This window comes from Neophocaena asiaeorientalis, unplaced genomic scaffold (assembly GCF_003031525.2).
Source record: "Neophocaena asiaeorientalis asiaeorientalis breed wild unplaced genomic scaffold, Neophocaena_asiaeorientalis_V1.1 scaffold29, whole genome shotgun sequence".
Lineage (NCBI taxonomy): Eukaryota > Metazoa > Chordata > Mammalia > Artiodactyla > Phocoenidae > Neophocaena > Neophocaena asiaeorientalis.
The window spans coordinates 6,214,517-6,230,867 of record NW_020174423.1 but is presented as its reverse complement, the minus strand read 5'-3'; positions in this window follow the sequence as shown (position 1 = coordinate 6,230,867).

The following is a 16,351-nucleotide window of genomic DNA, read 5'->3' as shown; positions in this document are numbered from 1 at the left end:
CATAGCTAACCTTTGTTGACAACCTAATGTGTTGCTGTCCTCACAACAACAGTGTGAAATTTATACACTTATCAGCCCAGGTCACAGATGAGCAAAATAAAGCCCAAATCTGTTCAGTTACTGGCCCAAAGGCAGCTGTCTCAGGGCGGAATTGGAAATCAGACCTAGGTTTGCCTGATCGACCTTAGGCCTTCTCTGCCTGCAGTCTCTCAGCAGGCCCACTAACCATGCCCCCCTCCCCTCCCCATCTCCCATATTAACAGGGTGGCCCAGTGCAAGAAGACACATGGTCATTCCCTGAAACAATGTCCCTTTACATTTCCTTATAGTTCTCGGTGTGGACAGAGGCCTGCAGACCAGCTTCCCAGCTGGAGGCCAAAATCATGAGGGAACACAGCTGCAATTAGAAGAGCAAGCCCCCTGATTCCAAAAGACACCAACAGCTGCACTCACCGACAACCCTGGGACAAGACAGGGCATGTTGTATCATGCTGGCAAAGACCTCCTTTGGACAGAGTAGAGGATATGTAATGTGTATCTTCAAATTAATTTCAGCAAATGCCTAGTTTTTTCACCCAACTTTGTCCCCCCCTCCAATTCACCTTCAACGCCACTCACTGTGTGATCCAATCACATTACCACTCAAAGGGCTTTTCTGGCCCCCATGAGGCCGCCATATATGGTGACCCCACAGTACAGGCGGCTGACCTCCTGCTCTGCACGGCTCACGGCACCCCATTCAGGCTTCGTCAGGTGAAGTATTTTGTTTCATAATCTCAATAGGTTGTAAATCCCTGAAGGACCAACACTGTGTCTTGCTGTCTTTGCCCCCAGCATTTAGCAGAGCCTGAGCCTGTGATAAAGGCTCAGCTACATCCCCAGCTCTCTGACAAGGTTTCCCTCACACCAACACACCTCCACCTCTCACCCACAAGCAGAGCTAACAAAGCCCTCCTCTGTGTCCCCAAAGCACCTTGTTGGTACCACCAGCAAAGCACCTGTGTTCCAGAGAAATGAGTGTCTGTCTGTCCCCTGCCATCTGACCCCTGGCTGTCCCTCCAACCACACCTCCTTCACCGTCCCCTTGTTTTATCTGCTCCAGCCACACTGGCCTCCCATCCATTTCTCAACCAAGCACATTGCCGCCTCAGAGCTTTGTACTTTCTGGAAACTGCCTTCCCCCAGAGCCACATGGCCTCACTTCCATCAGGTCTCTTCTCAGAGGTCACCTCCTCAGAGAGGCTGCCCTAAGCATCCTACCAAAATAGCAACCCTGACCATTATTCTCCAGCCCCAGTTTCCTTCATAGCACTGACCCTTACCTGTCTGACATTATCTACTTCTTTGTCTGTGTGATTACTGTCACCTCCAGTAAAACGTAAGCTCCTTGAGGACAGGAATTTCATCTATGCTCTCTTAGAACAGCGCCTGACACATAATAACCACTTAATAAATATGTGTTAAGGAAGAAAGGAAGGAAGGAAGGAAGGGAGGAAGGGAGGAAGGACTTCCCTGAAGGACCGTGAGAGCCTCAAAGCCAGGAATGTGTCTTACGCACTCTTTAACCTCCAGCATCTAGTAATGGTCGGCCTATGACAAATCATGAGCTTGTTTCTTGATTTCTGATGCAAATCAGAGGTACGTGGTGCAGAAAAGCAACTGGCCTTTCCCGAATGTCTGCCCTGTGACAGGTCTCTGCTACGTGCCTTGGGTATAATGCTTTGTTCCATCCTCACAACTTCCTAAGGCAGCTGGTATGGCTCCACCTGAGAGGGGAGGAGACTCAGTGTCAGAGCGCGAATGCAACTAGAGTCACAGCTAGCGAAGGGCAGAGCTGGGATTCGAACCCAGTTCTCACACCAACACCTCTATTCCTTCCTCCACCTTGCCTCTCCTGAGACACCGGCTACCTTCAAACAAATGGATATTTGACTCATATACAGTCTTGTAATCCATGAAGTAAATCAAAGTAGAAAATTTAGAAAACTTTTTTCTAAGTAAGTTATTTTTCTTCCTCTGATTTTTAAAAGTATTTTTCCCACAGGTCAGTGATATTTTCAGCTTTCCTTTCAAGAGGGAATAGAATGGAAGTGATCATGACAGTAAACACGACAGTCCTTGAACCGATTGTGAATATAGAGTGCTGCATAAAACACAAGGATGGTGAGGCTAAAGTCATTGTTACTTCTTTCAAATTAGCCACATCTTTCTCAGAAAAATTAACTTGCCCATGCAGCTCTTTCAAACTTAACCTAAATTTATTGCTTAAAAGCACCAAGGGATTTTCAAATACATTCCATTCCCTTTCTCAGAAAAATTAACTTGCCCATGCAGCTCTTTCAAACTTAACCTAAATTTATTGCTTAAAAACACCAAGGGATTTTCAAATACGTTCCATTCCCCAGGTCTCAGTGAAAGACTTCCTTTTCTTATAGGTGGCTGTTCGGGATGTGCCCTTCTGGGGTGTAAGCAAGAATGCAACTCCAGACAGAGCTCTTGTTCAAACTCTGTTCAGGGAGGACTGTTTGCAGACTGGGGGTATTTTGCAAGAGGAGTGGAGCTTGGACTGATTTTTATAGTTACTGATTTTTAAATATCTTGCGTTTTCCTAAGTCTGTAGTCAGCACCATTGCCAGATGATGCCGTTATCCTGGTAGTTGTGGTCCATGGGGTCAGAGTCAACTAAGGACATGTCAGGAGCCAACCAAGCTTGAGTGCAGACATCTAGAAGCAGTTGCCCGTGCTTCTTTGACTCAATAAAGGCTTTGCAGTGTGGCCGTCCTGTCAGTTAAAACGAAACAACACGAAATGAAACAAACACTTGCCTGCACTTTTTAAGAGCTAACTTTTCTTGGCTTTAAATAGAACCTGTGTGCTGTTGACTTGTCAGTTACATTGCCAGCCCGAACCCCTCATATGGACTCCGAATCCATATGTCAGCTGCTACTCAGTATCTCCATTTGGATGTCTAATAGGCATCTCAGTGATAACACATCCCAAACTGAGCACTTAACTGGCCCTTCACCTCACCCACCAAAACCAGCTTCTACTGCTGTCTGCCCCATCTCAGTAGCGGCAACTCTACTCTTCCAATGGCTCAAAACAGAAATCTTGGAGTCATCCTTGACTCCTCCCTTCTCTCACACCATACATCTGGTCTACCAGAGATCCTGTTGGCTTTACCTTTGAAATATATCCAGAATCTGGCCCCTTCTCCCCACCTTCACTCTGCTACCCTGGCCCTACCTACCATCATAGCTCACTTGAACTCCAACACTTGTCTCCTAACTGATGCCCTTGTTTCTGTCCCTTGTGCCTCACACTCCAACATAGTCCCCAAAGTGATTTTTTAAACAAAAGTCCGATCATGTTGTTCTACTACTCAGAACTCTCCAGTGGTCCCCCATATCACTCAGAAGGTAAATCAACTTCCTTAATATGACCTGTAAGGCCTGTATTACTTTCCTAGATCTTCCATAACAAATTACCACGAATTGGTGGCTTAAAAACAACAGAAATTTATTCTTTCACGGTTCTGAAGGCCAGGTGTCAAAGTCGAGGTATCGTCAGGGCTGCACTTCCTCTGGAAGCTCTAAGGGATAATGCGTTCCTTGCCTCTTCCAGCTTCCAGTGCCTGTCAGCATTCCTTGGCTTGGCTTGTGACTCATGCCCTCGTTGCTATGTCTTTCCATCACCTTCTCTGTGTGTCTGTCTTATAAGGATACGTGTGATTGCGTTCAGAGTCCACCTGGATAATCCAAGATAAACTTCACCTCTCAAGATGCTTAATCATATTTTTGTCATATAAAGTAACAGGGAATATTCACAGGTTCCAGGGATTAAGACATAGACATATATTTGGGGGGGGGGCCATCGTTCAATCACCATAGGGCCCTGCGTGACTGGCCCTTGTTTCCTCTCTGGACTCATCTCTTGTTCTCTTTCTCTTGTTTGATCCTCTCTATACTCACTGGCTTCCTCGCTGTGCTTTATGTAGACCAAGGTAATTTCTGCCACAGTGCCTTTGCATTTGCCGTTTCCTCTGTTAGAATGCTGTTTCCTCCACTTCAGTTTTAACTCAAAAGTTACCTTCTTAGTGAGGTCTTCCCTGGTCACCCTATCTAAAATTTAAATACCCCCTAGCATTTCACTTAACCTTTCCCTGCTTTACTTTTTCTCCTCAGCACTTATATTGTAGACTTTGCCATTTTATCTAACTTATTATCAATTTTACATAATTGTTTATTGTCTGTCTTCCCTCACCAGAATGAAAACTACCTGAGGACATGGGTTTTCTTCTAATTCACTATGTCCCCAGCACTTAGAACAGTGTCTGGCACATTGTCTTTCAGTAAATATTTGTTGAAGGGATAAGATATCAAGCACTGGGCTTCCCTGGTGGCGCAGCGGTTGAGAGTCCGCCTGCCGATGCAGGGGATGCGGGTTCGTGCCCTGGTCCGGGAAGATCCCACATGCCGCGGAGCGGCTGGGCCTGTGAGCCATGGCTGCTGAGCCTGTGCGCCCGGAGCCTGTGCTCCGCAACGGGAGAGGCCACAACAGTGAGAGGCCCGTGAACAGCAAAAAAGAAAGAAATATCAAGCACTTAACTACTTGCTAAGGGTCTTATATGCATTACCTCATTTTAATTCTCACAATACAAGATGCAAACTGTTATTCCCATTTTGCAGAGGGGGAAACTGAGGCTTCCAAGTTTAGTAAGTCACTCAAGATCACACAGCCAGAAAGAAGTCCTGCCTGGGTTCAAACCTACCCTGTCTGACCCCAAGGCCTGTGTACACAGTGACTACAAATACCACTGTACTAGTTTGCTAGGGCTGCCATAACAAAGCACCACAGACTGTGTGGCTTAAACAACAGCAATTTATTCTCTCACAGTTCTGGAGACTGGAAGTCTGAAATCAAGATATGGTCAGTGTTGGTTTCTTCTGAGGCCGCTCTCCTTGGCTTGTAGATGGCTGTCCCCTCGCTGTGTCTTCACATGACCTTCCTGCCCTGTGTGTCTGTGTCCTAACTTCCTTTCCTTATAAGGACACTCAGTCATATTGGATTAGGGACCTCCCATAGGACCTCATTTTATCTTAATTACCACTTTAGAGGCCCTATCTCCAAATACAGTCACGTTCTGAGGCACTGGGGTGGAGGACTGCAACGTGTGAATTTGGGGGCACATAATTCAGCCCATAACACTACTTCTCCATCAGACAGCTGACAAAACAAAGGGTTTCCCTCTTCTTAAATGCTTGATCCGTACTTCACTCCTCTCTGACATCTTTTTTTTTTTTTTTTTTTTGTGGTACACGGGCCTCTCACTGTTGGGGCCTCTCCCGTTGCAGAGCACAGGCTCCGGACGCGCAGGCTCAGCGGCCATGGCTCACGGGCCCAGCCGCTCCGCGGCATGTGGGATCTTCCCGGACCCGAGCACGCACCCATGTCCCCTGCATCGGTAGGCGGACTCTCAACCACTGCGCCACCAGAGAAGCCCTCTCTGACATCTTTAATCTGCCTATCTTTAGTGGCTCCTTCTCTTCTGCCCACAAAAACATATAAACCCGTTCAATTTTTTTTTTTAATTCTGAGGTTTTCCATCCCCTTCAAGTTCGTATCCACTCGCCACTTCACTGCCAAACTTTAAAAAAGTCTCTCCTGGTTTTTTTTCATCACTTCAAATCATTCTCCTCCCAACACCTGCTGGAATTGCTTTTGCAAAAGTCACAAAGCCCAGGCTGGTGGCTTCTTTCACCTTCCTCACCCCTTCACCCACCATCGCCCAGTGCCCAGCCCGCCGCCTGCTGTAACCTTACGCCATGTGCTCATCTCTGACAAGACGATGCTCCTCGGAAAAGCCACTCAGGGGGTAATTTCTGTTTGTTGGAGTAAGAAGTGATGGGTTTTTTTTTTGATTTAGTGTTTAGGATTAGCATTTAGGACTGACAGATAAAATACAGGTTACCACACAATACTGGGGACACGTTTATACTAAACAATTTCTCATTGTTTATCTGAAACTCAAATTTAATTGAGTCTTATAGTTTTATTTGCTAAATCTGGCAACCCCATTAGTATTCAGTTTAGGTGAATGGCCTGTCCTTACTTTTGCGTCTTCAGCAATGTCTGTTACTCACCGTCAGTGGTGATCTGGGGAGTGAGGGAACTGGGGTGGTGCCCTAAGTGGCCAAGGGTTTGAGGAAGGGAGAACACACACAAGAGACTGTAGGGCTTCCCTGGTGGCGCAGTGGTTGAGGGTCCGCCTGCCGATGCTAGGGGACACGGGTTCATGCTCCAATCCGCGAAGATCCCACATGCAGCGGAGTGGCTGGGCCCGTAAGCCATGGCCGCTGAGCCTGCGCGTCCAGAGCCTGTGCTCTGCAACGGGAGAGGCCACAACAGTGAGAGGTCCGCGTACCACCAAAAAAGAAAAGAGAGACTGTAAATTCAGAGAGGGCAGTTGACTAGGAGAGAGGTAAGTCCACCCAGCCAATCCCCACAGATCTGGAAAAAGATGAACCAATGTACCTACCTTATGAAAAGAAGTTCAAGCCAACTGATTTCAGTATGAAAGGAAACAATCACTCATATCATCTGTAACATAATTTAGACTATTTCAGCAAAGGCAGTGATACAGATGTAACCTAGCACTCTGGGAATGCCCTGTCGGAGATATAGTTAGCCTTTGGAAGACCCTATTAGGTGTCTACACTCTAGAAACAGTTTTACACACACATTAGTAGAAACAGCTGCACCAGGAGTTTCAATGCTACAATCAGGTTCGTAAGCAAGCATTACGAATGTTATAGAATATCTTACTATGGACACGAGTGGTGCTGACGATATGGGAATCAGCTTGAAATGCTGTATACACACCTTGTGTGAGGGGGATGTCAAATCTGGTAGATCTGGCAGCTGAATGCCTTTGGGGGGGCCTGTCTCAATCACCCCCTACTTACCCCATTGGTTATGGAGATGACCAAAGAGATGACACTCCACACTGGACAGGTAAGATGGACAGCAATGTATTAGTCACATATGCTCACAGCGTGCGATGAGGACCCCGAATGCCACACGGGGCCACGCGGGCATCGCACTCAGGAACAGAGTGAACAGCCACGGACAGTGGGAGGCAGGCTTTGTAGCACCAAGATGGGGAAGTGGCCCCTGGCTCTCTCGGGAGGAGGTGGTTGGCCTCTTGGAATAATTTCGTGGGCCGGCAGGGAGCTGAAGCCCGCTACTCAGGCATAAGCACCCACCATGCTGGTCTCTGTGACAAGGGGGTTTGTTTGGCCTGGGGATCTTATCTACTGGAGCAGAGCAGGAAGGGGAACTTGCAGTTAGGCCATTCAAGGCCCTCTTGATTTTACAAGAGGCCAAGGCAGCACAAAATATGGGCCCTTGATTTTAGACCACATGGCTCCCTAGGCCTTGGGCTCCACTTGGTCCTGTGTGTTCCTTCTTCAAGGAGGATTCATCCTATTAGCCTAGAAGCTGATTCCCCACCATTGTCACATCTGCCTCAAGAGAACATTACATGCCAAGTATTGCTGGGAATCTAGGACGCCACCAAACTTAAAAGAAAATGTTGAATGTGTGACGTTTTCTGCATCTGCTAACGAACGTGTGTGGCATCCTCTGAGACTTGCTTTTTCCATTGTAACATACCTCCTGATGGAGATATTTTGTAGGAGAGACCATACACTTCTCATGTCCCTCTAGTCCTCAGACTTCTATCCAAATTAGTCTAGCAATTGTGAAGGCCAACCACAGCCCTAGTGGTCTGGAAGGTTTAGAAATGCCCAGGGGGCTGACCCTAGGGAAACATAAGCAATCCCCCAAATCTGTTCTTGGCACCATTCTCGCCTCACTCACGCTCACTCACCAATGTATCCGCTCCCAGGGCTCCAATTGTAATGTCTCTGTGGATTTTCTCAGGATCATTAGATCCCAGTCTTCTCTGGAGCATCAGATTTACTTTCCCACCTGTGTGGTAAACATTTCCACGTGACATCATTAATTCAACTATTTATCAGACATTTATTGGGTAATAAGTGTTCTAGATACAAACATACATGAGACATCTGGCTGTCTCCATGGAGTCTATGTTTGGGTGGAGGATGTCGTCCAGGCACATAAACTCAACACGTCCAATACATTATTACCATCCTCTATCCCCAAATCGATTCCTTCTTTTCCAGCTAAAGACACCGCCATCCCACCACCTGCTAAAACTTACAACTCCAAAGTCATACCTGTTTTCCATCTCTCTCCATATTCCTCACAATTCCCTGGGGGGCAACAGCATAGCAATAAAATCGCAATAAGAAAAATAAAGAATTTTATTACAGCCCCTTAACCTCCATCTCCAAACTTACCACCCTAATATTTTATTAAGTTATCACTCTTAGGGTCCCTTTTTAACATAGATTATTGTCTACAGAGAGCTGTACTTTGTGCTTCGTGAATATTTGCCTTATATCTTTGAAACGTCTTTTAATCAAGGTTCTCACTATTTTTAAGGTGAAATTTCTAAGACTTCAAAAAGTCTGAAAACTCTGTTGTCTAAAAGACCAAAACAAGCCAACAGATAGGGTCTGGTTTTTTAAGGCCAGATCTGAAGTAGGGAAAGAAACATCTTTTGCTGCTTAGAAAGACGCTGATAGCGTTATTCAGAAAGAGACCCTAAGGACTCCAGTTTTAAACAAACTCTAATAACAAAACACTGTCAGCCAAAAGAGAAAGCTGATCTCCTGACATAAAAGGTGCCAGCAATACCACCTTCCTCCCCTCGGTGAGGTTGCTGACGCCAGATGACGCATCTCCCACCCGCTTTGTGGGAGAGCCAATCAGTTCCCTTTGAATGAAATCTTTATTCAACGGTTTAAACACTCCTGGGGGAAGGGAGGGAGAGGACAAGAGAAGGATTTCAGAAACAAATGGAGCCCCAATCGCCAAGTTTCTGTTCTTGTTACTGTTCAGGTTTTGGCCTGTGAAGATGGTCTCAATTCCATGTTTTTCGTTAAGCTGGCTTGTTTGGCAAAATCCAGTGATAAATACAAAACTCTGAGGTCAGTCTCACCTTACTCGGAAAGCTGGAGCTGGGAAGGTCAGCTTTTTGTGGTTGGGGAAACTTTGGAAGCCACTAATCTGCTGTTGACAACGGCAGGCAAAGATATGGGCCAGATAATTTTTTCTTTACAAATGTGCGAATCTAGGACTTTTCTTTCCTTAAAAACCCAACATACAAGCAATCCTTTGTTGATAGCTTGGTACCAGCGGCTAGGCGGGGGAGGGGAAGGCAGGATGGATGTGCAGGTAGAATGAACACGTAGAATCCATAGATAGGTCAAGATCTGTTCTTTAGTTAATAAACACCCAAACTGACCCCTGCCTCTTCTCCCTGTTTTTTTCATCCTCAGCTACTCACAGGCAGTCACACCCATAGAAGGGCAAGAAAGTAAGGGTACATGGGAGCGGGCAGGGGCCTAGATATCCACAGACCTGCTGGTCAATCTGGGAGACTTGGTATCAACTTCTTGGGACACAGATCTCCTTTCCTGGCATTGCTCCCCGGTCATGGGCCCCTGCAGCTGCTTTACTCCAGGTCAGTAAAATAAGCCCTTTTTCTCTTCCCACTATTGTCACCTCCCCTCACATAAAAACAAAAGACTCTAAACATGGAGAAGAATCTGTTTCAGTGCTGGAAATGGAAAGGCCAAGGTAAGTAGTTTTGTGTCAACACCTGTGAAATCATAATAGGCACCATGTATTAAGTGCTTACTAAGTGCCAAGCACTGTCCTTCACGTTTACCTACTTATCACACAATCTTATGAGGTGAGTAATATTATCATCATCCCACTTTTTATAGATGGGGAGACAGAGGCACAGAGAGCCTTAGCAACTGGTCTCAGGTCACAAAGCTGGAACTTGAACGCAGGCAGTCTAACTTCAGAGCCCATGCTCTTTCAGCACCCCACACAGGCCTGGCCTGGCCCCTGAGTAAAGGTACGTGACGAATGGCCAAGTGTCCTGGACAACACTCCCCCAAGCACTCCCACACACACTCACTTATTCCCATGAATAAAGGGCAGCAAATCAGGGTTGCCCGGAAGGGCAAAGAGAAGCACACAAGGAGAGGACAGCAGCAGCCCTGATTCCTTGGACCGGACAAGAATACAGGGATCACTGTGGTGAGCCAGGCGTAGGGCCCCTGCATGCCAGGACGCCAACCAAGCACTCAGAGAGGGCTGAGAGGTGCCTCACCACTGCATTGTTGCTGATGGATGCTCACCCCGGTGGGAAAGAAGGCAAAGGCAGCAAAGTCTGTATGTCATCCAGTGGCCCACCAAAGATATGCAGCTTGGATTCAGTTTGTGAACTAGAAAATAAACAGGCTCCTGCTCATAATACAACCTAAAGGTCTCTTGGTTGTGGTCTTAGTCAGCTCGGGCTGCTATAATAGTATACACAGACATAGAGAGGCTTGGACAATAAACATTTACTTCTCACAGACAGGATGTCCAGGATCAAGGTACCAGAAGGACAGCGTCTGGTGAGAAATCACTTCCTGGTTTGTAGATGGCTATTTTCTTGTAGCCTCGCATGGCAGAGAGCTGAAAAAGAGGAAGTAAGCTCTCTAGTATCTTTTCATATAAAGGAACTAATCCCATCAAGATGGCTCCACCCTCATGACTTAATTACCTTCCAAAGGCTTCATCTCCATATACCATCCATATACTCCATATACTTATCTCCATATACCATCACATATGGAATTAGTGGGGGAATTAGTGTTTCAACATACGGATTTTCAGGGGACACAAACATTTGGTCCATAGCAGATGCCATCCTATAAGTCTTCATCGGCACCATTAAAAAGTACACACACACACACACACACACACACACACACACAGAGAAAATGCACAGGCCTGAACCGAGCTCAGAGAGAGCTCGGCCTCACAGATGAGCACATGTACCCAACCCTCATGCAGCCAGAACGTTTAATTAATTGACCCATTGTAGTCACTGTGCCACTATACTGTCTCCCCAATATTCCACTACCTAGAATATAGAAGTAATCAGCTAGAATTGTTGAATTCAGTTACTCAGATTTTCCCAGATTGCTCCATGTAATCAAGGTCCATCTATACCTTCTTCCCGAAACTTCCAGTGTGTCCAAACCTCACACGGTGTCTCTAGATTCTGACTCACAGCAGAGGTGGCTACAATTTGTAGTTATCGCCAGTATTTTCATTACTGAAAGGAAGTAAAGCTTCCAGAGTAAAGATAATACTGTGTCAAGATGAATTTAAAGATTTTCCAAACTATCAGAGAGAAACCTAAAAATACTATATCTCTATTTTTGTTTAACTCAGTCACAACCCCTACATTTAAAAAACAAATTTGTTTGTCTAGTGAAAGACTCTCTTCAAATATTTAAACGGTTGCCTTCATCAGTCTCCCTACTCTCAAACCCCTATCTGAAATCTCTGGACCCAAGGCCATAGACCCTTTTCTCCTAGGAATTATGAAGCTATGGAATTAAGGTTATAAATTCAGTCAAGGCCCAGGACCAAGTTCCAAGTTGAAGTGTTAAGGTCTAATGTTGATATTTTGCTTTTTAAGTCAACCAAGTCATAATTTGAAACAGTTGTTCATCGGCAAATCGATTTTCTTACTTTTTCCTGATCTTCAGATAACAGTCTCAACAATTAAAAGATTAAAATGTGGGTCAGTGAGCTAAGCTATGTTTTAAGGTCTTGATACTCGAGTTAGTTAACCAACAAAATCTTGTATCAAAATGTCAATGCAGGTTGGAACCAAAAGCAACTGGGGGACAAAAAAGATGAACCATTGCCCCAAAATGTCTGTTCCTTCTTTTGGCTCACCCATTTGTGCCGTAAATATATGAGTAAAATAAAGACGTAAGGTACTCTCTCTAACCCCGGAGAAAACTTCCAGCCAATGGGTCAGCATGTTCTTCATCTTCTCAATCGATTTCCAGTAGAAAGCTCTCCCTCTGAGAAAAGGCATCTCTGATTGTGTTGCTTTGATGCCAAGTTCTGCTCAGTTAAGTAACTGAGTCTTGCAATTTTCCAGTTAAGGGTATTAAGGTTTGACCCTTGCTTTGGAGGGCAATTAGGACTTAGTCTTTCCGCTGTCGGCAAATTTCCAAGGAAGGACTACAAAACGACTTTTTCCTAGTTGGGTACTGAACATCACTGAAATGGTGGCAAGGGAGCAACAATGGCTTATATACTGAGAGCTCTGCCAGCAAGTACGATCCAAAATCCTTTATAGATGATAACACTGACACAAGACATATTAAAGGGTAAGAGAGTTCCAAGGTTTAAGTTAGAATGGTGCTTTCTGGTGAGATGCATATGCTATTAAGAAGTAAAAGAGAGGTGAAGAAATGAAGCTAAGTACAAGAGAATCATCAAATACCTTAATTACGAAGAAATGAAGAGAGAGAGGCATTACTGCTGAGGGAGGTTTGAAGTTTGCTTTTTCATATAGGAAATACATACATATTTTAAATTGATGACCCTTGAGCAGGGGTGCCCCGATGATTCTGAGGATTTTTTTTTTTTTTCATACTGAATCAGAATCTCTGGGGTGGGGGGTAGGTGTGTATTGTGGAAAAAGCACCCCAGGTGGTTCTAACACACACATCCCTGGTTAAGAAAATTTGTGCTGCATACATATTTTTCTTCCTTATTTTCTCCTAAACCACAGCTTGATTTTTCCAATGCCATTAAGTTAAAAAGAAAATGTTCAGATTATAAAAAACAATTCACTGAAAATTTGAAACACTTGAAAAAGTGCACATAAAAAGACTAAATTTTTCTCTAAACCCATTAGCCAGAGATATCCCTTTTAGTCCAGGGTATCTAAATCTAGAACCCTAGGACGGATTTCAGAGGGTCCATGGCCTAAACCTCTGAAAATTTATGGAAAATTACTGTGCATTTTTCCCCCTAAGCATATACATGGCTTTTTAAATGTTGGTAGCATATTATATATTTTGTTTTGAAATTGCCTTCTTTTAGTTAACAAGACATATTCTTAATATGCCATAGCCTTAAGAATCCTTTGAGAATATCACTTGTAAAGAAAGGATAAAATTCCAACAGCCATCCCCCACATTGTTGGACAGTGATATTACCCATACTTGCTACTATAAACAATGCTGGAATTAACAGCCACATACATAAATCTCTACATTTTTGTCTATTTATTTCCTTTTCCCCTCAATCTGAGATGTATCTGAGATGACCCAGAATCACTGGGTCAAATGGTATGTCCTTCGAAAGACTCTTGGCATCTCGTCATTTTGGGAAAGATTTTGTCAATCTGCACCTCCACCAGGAGTGAATTAAAGTGTGAGTGACTCTAGTTTTTTACTGGTATGCTTTTAGAACAGACTGTGCATCTTTGATTTCTTTTCAAGTCTTTTATTAGTAAAGTTCTTTTGGAAAATGGCAGCCTGGGGCTTCCCGGGTGGCGCAGTGGTGAAGAATCCGCCTGCCAATGCAGGGGACACGGGTTCAATCCCTGGTCTGGGAGGATCCCCTATGTCACGGAGCAACTAAGTCCCTGCACTACAACTACTGAGCCTGCATGACACAACTACTGAAGCCCAGGCACCTAGAGCCCGTGCTCCGCAACGAGAGAAGCCACCACAGTGAGAAGCCCGCACACCTCAATGAAGAGTAGCCCCTGCTAGTAGCAACTAGAGAAAGCCTGCATGCAGCCCCGAAGACCAAAAATGCAGCCAAAAATAAATAAATAAAATTTTTAAAAAATGTCAGCCTGATAAAGGGCCCAAGTGTCCTTAAGTGAGCTACCTGAAGAAGAACAGAAGAACTCACCTGAGTTATGCTTACAACTTCCTCAGGCCTCCAGCCCAGGCCTCTCTTCCTCCAGGATGACGCCCCCAGCAGTGTTTCAGACATTACATGAAATTTCTAAAAATCTTATATGTTCTGGTATAATGTTATAAGTCATAATTCTAGTTATTACTTTAAAATGTATATCTCAGAAATAACTAAAAAAAAAGGAATCTTGAGATGGGCAGATTATCCTGGATTATCTGTGGGCCCAATGTAATCACAGGGGTTCTTACAAGAGGAGGAGGGGGTCAATGATAGGAGAAGGCTGTGAGCTGGTAGCAGCAGAGATTGGACTGATGTGGCCATGAACCAGGCAATGCTGGCAGCCTCGAAAAGCTGCAAGATTAAAGGAACAGATTTTCCCCCCAGAACCTCCAGAAGGAACCAGCCCTGATGACACCTTGATTTTAGCTCTCTGAGACTTATGGGCTTCTGACCTCCAGAATGATAAGATGATAAATTTGGGTTGTTTTAAGCTAGGTTTGCCATGATTTGTTACAGCAGCAATAGGAAACTCATACACCTTCCATTGATTTCATGATAGTCTCCCAGTACAAATGTCTGCTTAATTTAGCCACAATCCTTTCCAGTTGCTTATCACCCCCCTCCAGCCCTCGGCACAGTGTTTGGTCCACCTTCTGTGTTCCCACGTCATCCCCTGCTTTCCCTGAAGAAGCCCGGCTCACCCTGAGTTGTGACTCTCTACCTGCTGGGCTACCTCCCCCTCTAGACTGCAAACTCAACAAGCACAAGGGTTGAGTGTGCTCTATCTTTGGAGCCCAGCAGCTAGCACAACCTATGAATAAACGTTAGTGAAATGAACAGATCAGAACTTTTTTGTACACAAATGTGTCAGAAAGGTGAAAACGCCTTGAGAAGTTAAAAAAAAAAAAAGAAAAGATTTGAATCGATGGAGAAACATTTTGTATTAGGCTCCTTTTGTATAGACAATGGAAATTATAAAAAATGGTATACTTACCTGAAAGGGAAATTCTGATTTATGACAGGATTTTTAAAAACTGACTTTCATGTGAACATGAAATACTAAACATACAATATTTTAGCTAAATCACTTGGATAGGACTGAAAGCAGAGCGAATGTAATCAATTTATGATATTATTAAAACCTAAGGGGAAATGAAATGTCCGTTTCAGTAACGCTGGGCGTGTCCATGTTTCTTACACTTCAGTATTATTGTAGGACACTTCAGCGGCTGTTTGCAAAATCTGGATGGTCTGCTAAACCTGGCTTTATCCAGGCTGGTGTGGAACACACAGTTGAGACACTTGGGCTTAAGGGATCTCTCTCCCTTGCATGATACGGAGTTTTAAAGGATTTTTTCCCCTCCCCACCACAGTGTTCCCTGTCTAAATTTTTTAAGCCTTTGGACTCTATCCTACAAAAATGCAAAAGCACAAGTGCACGAGGATTTTCACTGCAGCTCTATTTGTAATAGCATTCCATTGGAAGCAACCCAAATGTCAATCAACTGGAAAGTGGTTGAATAAATTATGGGATATACATAATCTGGAGGGCTATGCTTTCCTTAAAAAGAATGAGGTAGTTTTATACATAGTACTTGCTTCAAAATCATAGTTCACTGCTCTGCTCAAAACCCTTCAGGCCTTCCAGTTTCATTTACATAAAATTCAAACTTATTCCCCAGGATAAAATGCCCTTCACGGGGTGGGGGGCGGGGGGCGGTCTGTGCCTGCCTTTCTGATCTTGGAGTTTGCATTCTCCCTCCTCCATTCGGATTCAGCAGGATGGCCTTCTCCATCAGTGTCCCCTCCCTGCTCCCCACTCACGCTCACTGCCACCACAAATCCTTTGCACTTGATGTTTTCTCAGCTGGGAATGTTCTTCCCTTGACCAACGTTTTTCAGCCTTAGTCACACAGTAAAACCATCTGCATTCCAGGCCGCATCCCAAACCAATCAATTCAGAATCTCCAGAGTGGTACCCAGGCATCAATTCAGAATCTCCAGAGTGGTACCCAGGCACCAAAGTGGTTTTGGTTTGGGTTGTTTGTTTTTAAGCTTCCCAGGTGATTCCCTGAACAGCCCAGCTTGAGAACCAGGGTGGCTTCACCTGGTGGCTCCTCTCCAACATTCAGGGTATAGTTCAAATGTCACCTCCTCAGAGAAAGGATGATTACCCTACTTTTCAAACCAAAGATAGATAACTGGTAGAGTTGAAAAAGAAAAACATAAGCAAAAGATGAGTACAAAATGAAATTGAATTTGTAAACATAAAGATGGTAAGTATGAGATGGCATACGCTGAAAAGACAACAGAGCAATATAAAGGCAGATGGAATTTAAATTTCAGTTTGCTCGCTTGCTAACTGTGATCCTGTAGCAGTTACCCACTCTCTCTGAGCCTATATGAAAAGTGGATAATCATACCCACCTTGAAGAGTTGATTTTTTTTTTTTTTTTTT